Here is a 12,210-nt window from a genome sequence, read left to right as displayed (position 1 = left end):
CATAGGGCATCTGTTTGAGGCCAGTAATCCTCTTTGTGAGGTATTTCTGCAGCCTTTCCAATTGTTGTAGATATCTTGTGAGGTACACACCAAAAAGGGCGTTGTACTCTATGTTGGGTTTAATAAGTGATGAGTAGAGGGGAACAATGACCTCTTTTTTTTCTGGATGAGAAATCTTCTGTGATGAGGTGTGCCACGTAGAAGGATTTCCTGACCACTGTGGCGATGTGATTATCAAAGGAGAGACTACTGTCCACCTGTGTCCCAAAGTCTCTTATCACACTTTCAGTGTTAAGTAGACTACCGCCTATGTGGTAGTTCATGGGTACAGAGTTTTTTACCAAAGGGGATGACAATGCACTTTTTGGCATTGAGCTTGAGGCCATGACTTTGACACCAGCCATCTGTCTCAGTGAGGCCTTTTTGTAGGATGTCCACATCGTTAGGAGTTTCGATTATGGCTCCTAATTTGCAGTCATCTGCGAACTTCGTTAGCCAAAGACCTTCTGTGTTAGCCTGTACTTCAGAGAAGTAGATACTAAACAGGAGAGGACCCAGGACTGAACCCTGTGATACTCCATTTGTCACTGGTCTGAAGTCAGACTTGGAGTCTGCTACTTTCAAATTGTGGGTTCTGTCAGTAAGCCAGTTGACAACCCATCTTGTGACATACGGATTAATACTTAGTTTAGTGAGTTCATCTATAATTCCAGAGTGGGGGGTGGTGTCAAAAGCCTTGTTGAGATCTAGATAGGCTGTGTGAACCCTACCCTCATTTATGGCTTTGGTGACGGCTTCAAAGAAGTCTATCAAGTTTAGGAGACATGATCTGCCTTTTACAAACCCGAACTTTGCGGGGTCCAGAGTCTGGAGATTACCAATGTCTTTGTTTATATGTTCCATGGTGATACGTTCCATGGCCTTGCAGACCAGGCTCATCAGGCTAATGGGGTGGTAGTTCCCTGGGTCTGTCATGACTCGCCCTTTGTGGAGTGGTATAACTGTCGCAGTATGCCATTCAATGGGCACAAAGCCTGAGGTGAGGCTATGATTGAACATGGTACTTAGGTGGGGTGCCACTTCATTCTGCAATTCGTGTAGAATACAGCAAGGGATGTTGTCAGGTCCCATGGATGCTGTGTTCTTGGCTTTGGAGAGTGAGGTTTTTACCTCTGCAGCTGTGATTACAGGAACTTTGCATTCTTCCGGTATAGAGTTGGGCCCTTTAGGGGATGATAGGTGGGTAAAGTTAGCACTGAACCTATCTGCCAGGATGTTGGCAATATCAGTTGGTTCTGTATATTTAGTGCCATTGTGCTGTAACTCAGAGCAGATCTGAGTGTTGCCATTGAGATTCTTGGCATAGCTATAGAATGCTTTGTGGATGTCTTTAGAATCAGTGGTGATTTTGTTTTCATAACTAGCTTTACAGGATTTTATGAGGGCTCTCAGCTTCTTACTGAGGCTGACCAGTGAGTTCCTCCAATCATGGGATTTTACTCTTTTTTGCAAAAGTTTCTTTCTTCTGTTGTAGTGTTTGTTTATGGTTCCTCTTTTTGGAGGATAGCATCTTGGTTCTGTTAGGGATAGCATGATCCATGCACTCATGTAAGTGCTTATAAAGTGCATTTGTGTAGGATTCAGCAGTCGTACCTCTATTGTCCATCTGCATGGGTGTCGTGAAGTTTGCCACTTCTGTCTTAAGAAGCGTGAAGTTGGCTTTGGAGAAATGTTTTACAGTTGTTTCCCTAATGGGGGGGTGGAGGCGGGATGTGGATGTCTATTGGTGATTAGCTTGTGGTTGGATCTGACCAACGAGGAATTGACCTCTGGTGTAGAACATCAGTCGACCATGTTGGTAATGACCAGGTCTAGGATATTGCTGCCCCTGGTGGGGGTGTGGATAAGTTAATCCAAGACGTTGGAATTTATGAATTCCAGAAAACGTTGAGCAAATGAGTTGGTACATGACTAGTTTTCCCAGTTAATGGTGGGGAAGTTGAAATCACCCATTATTAGGGAGTTGGGTTGTACCCTAATATTTTCCAGTGTATCAAGAAAAAAGGAGTGGGAATCCTGCGGCATGGTGGGGGGGTCTGTAGCAAGCTACAATTTGGATTGTGGTCTTGCCTAGAGTTAGTTGCACTTGCATAATCTCAGATGCATTATGCTGAGCAACTAGCTTGGAGGTGTGGACATCCTTAATGAATATGGACATGCCTCCGCCTATAGTGTTTCGGTCCAGGTTAGGTGGCCAAAAGGTGTGGTATGAATTATAGCCTGGTAATGCAAGGGTGCTTTCTGGAGCTTTGAACCAGGTCAGTGTCACTGCACAGATGTCGATGTTCTCTATTTTAAGGAGTGCCTCGAGTGAGTGCATTTTGAGGTTTAGACTTCTAGCATTGAGTAGCATTACCCTCAGATTTTGCTTGCTTGTACCTGTTATGGTGGTGAATTTGTCATTTGAACCTTGCCTAAAAAAGGCACTATAGGGGTGGCAAAAGCCTTTGCCAGTATCCGGAATCCCAAGGACGACAGGTGCAGGCCATCTCTGGCAAAGCATCGTGGTCTGTTGATCTTGTCATCCCCGGCAGACAGATACTGGATTCCCTTAAAATGACACCAGAAGCTTAGCCAATTGTTAAAGTCAATCATTTTGTCCTTGTACTGTGGTATCATTCTGGGTGATAGCAGGATGCTACTCAGGGCTAGGGTCATACCTGCATGAGCTACAAGATCGGAGAGCTCCTCCATGTCTCTTTTCATGTAGTCTAGGGAGGTACGTCTCAGGTCATTCACACCAACATGGACAATGACAGAGTCATATTTGTACTTGTTGTGGAGTGACCTCAGTGCGTGCATTATGTGGTGGATCCTAGCACCCGACAGGCAGCTGACAGTAACTTTCTCCTTGTTTAGCCTGGTGAGTGGAACATCAGTGTGCCTGACTATAGAGTCACCTATGACTAGAGTGTTGGGTAGGTTATGCCTTATAGGCTGTAGTTGAGTGGCACACTGAGTTTGTGGGCTATGTGTTATTTGGGTTGGGTTGTGTTGGGGGGAGGAGGTTGCTTGCATTTCTGTTTTGGAGGTCTCGGTTGTTTGGGCATATTTTTATTGAGAGCCTCCACGAATGTAGGCATGTGTTTTGTGCTTCTACGTGCGTGTTTTGGTGGTGCAGGTTTTGAGGGACTATGTGATGAGTGTGGTGTGTTGCAAGTGTTTACCTTCTCCTCTTGACTGTCTAGTCCAGTCTTTGGTGAAAAGAGCTTTGCTCCCTATTTGGATATATAAGTGCATCTCTCATAGGTTGTAGTGTTGGGTGGTAGGAGGCGAGGGTTGTGTGTGTACATATGGCAATTGCTGCATTGCCCCAAGATGCCCAAATTCATCAGGTAGATGGGAGAAAACACCGGGAGCTGACCTTTAGACATGCCTGGATAGGTGTTTATTTATTAAGTACTAAAAACTGTTTTCCTCTAGATAAGTGAAGAAAGTTGAGTGCTGTAGCAATTTGTAGCTTATTTAGTGCTTACAATGAGTTCTGAACATGTGCTGAGCTCAAAGAAACAGATATGAGTGCTAAAATAAAAAGCTGGCTAGTTGTAAGGGAAAACTTGAAGAGCAGACTTTATGGCGCTGGAAATAGTTTAACCCTAGTTAAGGGGGGGGGGGGACTCAGGAGCTTACAAACAGTCCTGGATACAGCAAATCTGTATCTGGACTAGACTTGTTACAGGAAAGGGGGGAAACAAGCTTAGAATTTTTTTAATATCTCTTCTCAATATCTACAAGCTTAAAACCAAAATAGTTCAAAACCTGTATAGCTACTCCTTGGCCCAAGCTTGGAAGAAATTTCCACTGGGCATTCGAAACATCAATCATCAACATCATTTCAAAACAGCTACCAAAAGCTACCTAAACAAAACTTGGATCTGTCACTGTAACCACCCTCCTTGACCCCCCATTCAACTCTTTCTGTCCTAACCTTTTTCTTCTCGTTTCTACGCCACTTACTGTATCTCAGCCTTGACACAACTAGGTCCTGACTACTTTAATATTCTACTAGCAAAGCAACTACTGACTGAACTAAGGTCTCACTCTCTTTAAATATTGTACTGAAGAACATTTATTTATTTTATTTATTTATTTATTTCAGTTTGATGACCGGGGAGGTCCACTGGGCTCAGGAGCCCATTTTCAGTGGAGGCCCGGGGAGAAAAGCTCCACATTACATAATAATATCAAAGATAAAACAAAAGATAAAATTAAATTCAGTTCAAAGATACAGATACATGTAGATGCAACAGTCAGCTAAGTGATAAGAATACTGGTAGATTGTGAATCGGAGACATTAAGAGGTATAGTATTTACATAAACATATGAGTTGTATATTGACATATTGACATATGATGTTTATAATGTTGATTATAAATACTTTGAGATGTTACTATTATATATGATTTTTCTTTTATTATTTCTGAGTATTCATGTTATACTGTTCACAATACATTTGATTTTATTTACTTGTGGAGCTTTTCTTCCCAGACCTCCGCTGAAAAAGGGCTTCGGCTCAGTCAGACTAACCCAGTCAACAAATGTCAAACAAATAAATAAATAAAATCCCATCTTAGTAAATGGGAAACAGGCCAGTGCTAAGAGAGACACAGCCTCTGACCTAACCATTGTGCAGCCTGCAACGGTTAAAGAGGAGCACTACTTGCTTGGCCAGTCTACTCCAGTCAGATATTTAGGAGGGAGCCTATTCCAAATGCATTTAACTAGGTTTCACTTTGACTGGGTGGGTGGAAAAGGAAGCAAGAAAGTAGGTGTATTTGAGGATATCCCTGCAGTTGTCCCAACAGGGAGTGATTTTGGTAATGCAGTACCTTGTGGGCATGCAATGACACACAGTCAGGCTTAGAGACAGGCATGTGAGTCTGGTAGCCTGGGGGGGACCCAGACAGGTTTCTTCAGAGGAAGAAGAGCACCCAGTGGTATATCTCAGCCACATTCTCCAACCCAGGGAGGAATGCTATGCAGTTGTAGAAAAGGAATGTCTAGCCATAGTACGGGCACTGTAGAAACTTCAGCCTTATCTGTATTGAAAGAAATTCACTGTAGTTACAGACCACAATCCCTTAACATGGCTACATCGACCCAGCCAGCAAAATGCCAAGCTATTAAGGTGAAGCCTAGGGTCACAAGCATAAGATATGACAGTGCAGCACCATAGTGGGGTTAGCAATGCTAATGCAGATGGCCTGTCAAGACAGGGTATTGGGTAACGTATTTCCAGATAGGCTCATCCCTTTCAAGCAATGTTTCTCAAGGGGAACTTGAAAACTAGTTTAAGTCTTTGAAGGGGGGGGGGTGATGAAAGGAGGTAATGCCAGCATAGCTAGCTGGAATTTTGTAAATAATTATATGTCATCTGTGAATATCAAACTGAGTTATACAAGATGCTGGTGTTGCAAATATATTAGAACTGTATGCAATGTGTATATCAAACTGATTTGTACAGATGTTTGTGTTGAAAAGTTATTTGTAAAGTGCTAGTGTTTGAAATGCATACACAGTGTGCCTTACTGGAGAGGACAGAAATGTACGTTCATAGGTTGGTACTAGGCTATCGGCCCTAGGGCCTATGCAAGCCTAGCCATAACAATTTCCTGGATATTTCTTCCCACAATATTTACTTCTCCAGGCCCCTGTCTAGTAGGGTGACTGACATGATCCCCGGGGTGAATTTCCTATCTCCCATCCAATCATCAAGGTTCCTTTTGAAGACGGCCAATGAGGCGCTCTGCTTGATATGTATTGGCAGTCTATTCCAGAGTATGGGGAGTCTCTGGGTCAGGAACCTATCCCTGCAGCATGTTTTGTTCATTGCGATGACAAGGTTTACATCCCTGGAGCATGTGGCTCTGAGGGATTGGGATTTCTTTAAGTGGAGCATGTCCAACAGCTCAAGGTTTGACATGGCCTTGTATGTTAAGCAGAGATCGCCTCTGAGTAGACGATATGCCACAGAGTATAGCTGGAGTTTTTTTAGACGGTCGGTATATGGCATCTGCTGTAGGCCTGTGATTCTTTTAGTGAGGTATATCTGTGGCCTTTCAAGCTGTTGCAGATACCTTGTGAGGTACATACCAAACGGGGCATTATACTCTATAATGGGTCTAATGAGGGATGAGTACAGTGGGACAATGACCTCCTTTTTTCTGGATGAAAAGCCCTTAGTGATGAGGTGTGCCACATAGAAGGATTTCCTGACTGTTGTGGCAATGTGGTTATCGAAAGTGAGACCACTGTCCACCTGTGTCCCCAAGTCTCTCATCACACTTTCGATGTTTAGTGTCTAGTGCACTATTGTAACTGTTCAAATGTAGATGTTTTAATAGAGGAAACTGGAGGGTTAACCTCAGTCGAGCAAACTTAAATAAAAATCTGAAATTAAATCACTTTATAGGCTAGGCCATAAAGATGCTACCTCACAGGTTTCAATGCAGCCAGAGACACAAAGTCTGTTCTAGAAACCTTTCTGTATTGTCTCTGGGGTGAACTAATCACTGCTCTGGAAGCACAGAAGTATGCAGTTGTATGACTTCAAGCACCTGCCAAAAATCTGAGCAAAAGCCCTTGTGTATGCATTTTATGGGTAGGTGCTAAATAGTGCCAGCTTCCAGCAATGAGAGTTTTGCATAGGAACTAGACGTCAGATGACCAGAAATGATGTAATTCTCCAAGCTATCCCAGCAGTAATATTTTAGATATTATTTTGAGAGGTCTCTTTGTGACAGACAGAGAATTCTGTATTCTGTCTTATGGCTGACAACAAGAAGGACCATTCACTGCATCATCTGCCTTGATCTATTAACTAAGTAGGGAATAGTAACTCTCTTAGATACAGTCAGGAATATAATGAAGCTTAGTTTAGATATTGTTTTTATTTGTCTGAGCCTGTCCTGCAAAATTATTTTAAATATGTTCTGTGTTTTGAACTCTGATGTCACTGTGATATATACGTAGTATTTTCTTGTTCTTTTATTATTAAATATATTTAAATATTTCATTGTGGCTGATCTTTGCAGAGATATTTAAATTTTGAGAGTACCTGCGTATTTATTTGGTGACACTGTGTGGGCCACTCCTAATAACCTTGATCTTGGTCAACCTACCATTTGTACTAGTATTAATATTATGCAGTAAAACTGGACACCCTTTGCTAAGGGCCCTAAAGTAGCTGGCGAGGGGTTCTAGTGGCAGTGGTAACTACCTTATAATCTGAGCAGAAGTGGGTATAGCTAGTAAACCTGTGCCAGCCTTTCCCAGGTGTGTGTGTGTGTGTGTGTGTGTGTGTGTGTAAAACAAATCTCCAAGAGTGTGCGTGTCAGCTACTTGTACCCGTTACCCTCCCAGTGAACATTCCCCATAGGTGCCAATGGTGAGGATTGAGGCTCCTTGATTACTGATCCAGTAGTGGGTCATCACAAGGACACAGAGATTTTTTTGAAGAACATTTTTGTCCTCCTCATTGGTTCCTAGAAAAGGTCCTCTGAGGGGTGAAAAATGTACTCCCACAACAGTGTGTGTATTTCCATCTTTTTCACCCCTGGAGAGTGTGTCCTTCACTTTGGAACCAAATAAAGAAGTTCCGTCGAAGGGGACAATGACAAAAGAGAATTTGAAGGGATCCACAAAGTCACACAAGCACATCCAGGCATGCCTCCTAATTGAGATACCTGAACTCACTGCCCATGAGGTACCCTCAGCTACATGAGAGATAAGCCTCATGGATGAGTTAGAAATGGACTGTAAGGTCGCCAACTGTGAGTCCACAGAAGCCTGAGTCTCAGCAGTAGTGATCCCTGAAAGAAAATTTGACCATTCCTTAATCAAGTCTCTCTGCAATCTAGTAAAATGTGCCAAATAATTCAGCAACCTAACAGCAAAGGTCGCTGAAGCATAGATATGTTTCCTAAATCAGTTCAAAGTGCTTGACTCCCTGTTAGGGGAATGGACAGTGGAACTTTGTTTCACATGTTCCTTCTTATTGGCTGCCACCATGACCATGGCATCCACAGGTATTCCCTTAATCCAAAACAACCTTCCTTCCAATGGTGCCAGAATTTTTACCTGGTATCTTAGGGATAGGTTCAACTGAGTCAGGTTCCTAACATGCTTGCTTCCAGATCAAATCAATTAACTCATCTGTGGGTGGAGTTACCAGGAGGTAGGCCACATCCAAATGCCTCCAGGAATAGAGACTCCTCCTGAGAAGGATTTTGGGAAGACCAGCAACCTCTTTGTTTAAGGATCTCTAGAATGCCTCCAAATGAGACGTCATCAGGTAGTGATCTTGGGGATTCTTCCCTTCATCAAAATCAGTATCCTCTGTGATAGATTCCTGTGAGGAATCCAAGTGCCTCCTTCTGCACTTTCTTTTCTGAGGTACTTCTGTGAGATGCTTTGGAGAAGTATCAGAAGACATGGTGATACCCTACTGGGTAGCCTGGAGTGTCTGGACTGGCTGTCCCTGTGGAGTCACATGTTGAGGCTCAAGGAGCAAAAACACATGACATCCTGAAGGGAGATCCAAGGGGGAAGAAACCATATGTCCTGCTGAATCAGAGAAAATGTTCACCACCTCAAAAGCAGAACGCCCTCGGGAGAAAGAAGTCAATGGAGCCGAGAAGACATGCTTCCACCCCATTGACTCCCTCTGCTCCAAATGCAGTCCACCTGAGGTGGAGGTAGGAGCCGAGCTGTCCAATGTCGAGGCTCCAAGTGACAGATATAACTCTTGACAACTTTGGAGTAAATTCCAACACCTTGGATCCAGCAGTGACACTACAGCTCTAAGAGTTATCCAGCTCAGAACTCATTGGAGCTAGAGCAATCAGAGAAGACCTCAGAGCCAAGAATAACACTATTCTTAGATCTGACACAGACAGCTTTGGCAGACTCAGATCTAGGGGCTCCAAAACAATTGGTCAGATTGGAGAGGGAGCTGACAGTGGAGGGGTAGCGTGAACCAAGACTTCCAGACCCGAGAGTGTAAGACCTGGAAGAACACCCATCTGTATATTTGTACCAAGAGAAATCTCCTCATCATCCTATCTACATCAGCTTCAGTCAGACTCCTGGAAGAATGAGAGGTGGCTAATGATGGAGATTTTCAAGTGCTGTCTCTCCATGAAAGGGTATGGTAACCTGAATGGCACCGGGTCAATGGTGGGTGAGTATTGGATCCAAGGAATAGGTTTTGGATCCGACAAAGTCTTCTGTGACTATGAAGTTGGCTTCAAAGCTGAAGCCTTTGGATCCATTTTCTGTTTCTTTCTCTGAGGTTTTGTCAATGATGGAGTAAAACCAGGTAATCTCAGGGACTTTTTTGGAGTCTCCTTAAGTTTTGTTTTGGGGGTTTGAACCCCAGTATTTGCTTCAGAAAAAGTGGTAGGCAATAATCCCTTTAGAATTAGCTTATTTTTGTGATTAGCAATCTCAAGAAGATTGAAACTTTTACAAACAGAGCAATCCACATTCAGGTGATCTGAGCCCAAACAATATACACATAAATCATGCACATCAGCAATAAGAAGGTTTTAAACCCCCAAAGGGCCTTTCTCTGACATTTTTGCTAATACAAATAACTAGTAACAAGAAAAGGAGTAAAAGGAAATATTTATTTATTTAAATTTATTTATTTTTTTACAAGGGAAAAAAGTACTAACAATGGCACTTTACAATACACAGGCATGTAAGATAACGTTAATTAAGAAGTACAACGCAAAAAAGGAGAAATATTACCAACAATGGTAAACGAGAATACACTAAGTGTATAAGAGTAGAAAAAAGACAAAAAGGAAAGTTATAAAGGCAAAGAAAAATATCACTTAACTGAATGTAACTTTAGAGCTATGGATGACCACATTGATTTCGGGAAAGCAGCAAACAAGATCGGAGGTATATTAGGGGTTGCAGCATTGTGGATAGGTAGGAGCTTGATAGCTTTTAGGTGGCCACAAGCTACAGCAATGGCTGAGTCATAGGTTCATAGGTTAGTACTAAGCTAACTGCCCTTGTGAGTCATTTTAAGCCTAGCTAATTATTCCTTGTGAGATTCAAACCCTGCACCTTGTGTTTGTAAGGCAAACACCTTAACCATTAGGCCACCCTCCCTCCCAGATTCGAAGATTGGATATGAGCCCCTCTGTTGAGGAATGAATGAAAACTGACCTCATCAGATTTTAAATTATTATGAAAGATTTAAATATCTGAACTTGTACAATATTTCATATAGGTATTTAACAGGAGATCTTATTCAGGTATACAGAGCATTTAGAGACAACTACCTCTGGGAATGTTTGGGGTTATCAAAAAGTAGTGGAGAATCATCAGACAACACATGTAGAAGATTCTATAGAAATAAAAAGTGTACTGATTGGTTCTATAAGAAAGCAGCTGATGCATGGAACAGACTACTAAATTTAATTAAAGCAAGCATTAGTTTAGATATTTTAATTACAGTCTAGACACGTATTATGGGAGCAACTGCTTTGGTATAGTGGCAGGCTAGAAGGGCATTGATGCCCGTGCTTGAAACATTTGTATGTATGTACATAAACACAACCACACACACACACACACTCATCAACAATAAAGTCCCTCCACACTCAATCACATTAACAGAAACACGAACAAACACTCAAATACACAAACCAATACACATCCGCAAACACACACATCCAGACTTCTCAGTCTCTATCCAACCCCCCCAATGTGATCACCTAGATACACACATTCTTGCCCATACAGACAGCTTGCACTAACATGTCCACATAAATATATTAAACACCCCACCTGCACGTCTTCACTGAACTTTTCTGTAGTGCAAGTACTCTCTCATTTTAATTTCTCCATGTCTTTTGGGTTTCTAAAACCATGACGAGAATGGACCCCACTCCTAAGTCAAAGTATGATTAAAGTTCATGAAATTAGTATTGTTTCAATATTTTATGTTAGCCAGAAGTGCTCTTTGCAGCACCTGCAATGTGCCCAGTACTGACTCCTTTTGCAATTCATATGGAGTTACATGAATCAGTAATGCATCTAAGTATGACTGTAGATTCTGTTTTTATAAGACCTGTTGCTCCTACTAACATTGGAACTGTCTGGGTATCCTCCTTCCACACTGCCCTCGTTTCTGCCTGCAGATCCTGGTATTTTATGACTTTGTGTCTCTCTGCATGTAAAACAATGTAGTCGTTGGGTGTAGCAATTTCATGGGACTACTATATCTGGTTTTCTTACATCTACTTTTTGAACTGTTGGTAATGAGTGATCCCATGTGATATAAATTCATCATTTTCTATAATTCTTTGTGGCTCATGTTTCCAATGTTTTTCAGCTACTTCAATATTATAATGTTTACACAATTCCCCAATCCAACAGTTTTGCCACATTATTATGCCTTTCAGTATATAGTCCTTCTACCATTAGTATATCACAACCAGCAACAAGATGTGTGACTGTTTCCAATCCTGTTTTACAAAATTTACATTTGTCTGTTTCTCCTGCATGTTCAATGGACTTTGTAAACCAATGTGTACACAGTCCTTGGTCTTGGGCCACCAATATTAATTATTTCATCTTTGTGTTGTCACCTCTCCTTAACCATTCCTGTGTTTGATCCTGATCAACGTGAGGTTGTTCCAAGATATTTTCGTACTTGCAACTATATTTACGAATTTTCCACATTTCTTGTATTCTAGTCTGATCCTTCACCTTTTTGTTTGTTTTTTTTTTGGCACATTCAGTTGCTGACTTATTTTTATCTGCTTCTGGTATGATTTTCATTTCTGCTTGACACTCGTATGTTTCTGCTAAACTAAGCAGGGAAGACATTTTAGACTTATTCTTCTCCTGTTTTAAAACTTTCACTATGTTTGGGTCTTGTGAGGTCAGCAGATATGCACGCAGTCCTACAATTGCGGATCTACACAAGTAATCAATTTCGAGGGGGCACATACCTCCTTCAGAACAGGGAATATGTTGTCTTGGTATACAAATATTTTTATAAATCATTTGATAAGCAAGAAGTATCCTTGTTTTCCTGTCTAACTGATCCAATAACTTTTGGGACCAGTCTGTCACTCCAAAACTATAAGTTAGGACTGGAACAGCAAATTGGTTTATAACTTGGAC

Source organism: Protopterus annectens, chromosome 9.part0, assembly GCF_019279795.1.
Source record: "Protopterus annectens isolate FY-2018-M chromosome 9.part0, PAN1.0, whole genome shotgun sequence".
NCBI lineage: Eukaryota > Metazoa > Chordata > Ceratodontiformes > Protopteridae > Protopterus > Protopterus annectens.
Note: the sequence above shows the minus strand (reverse complement) of the source record.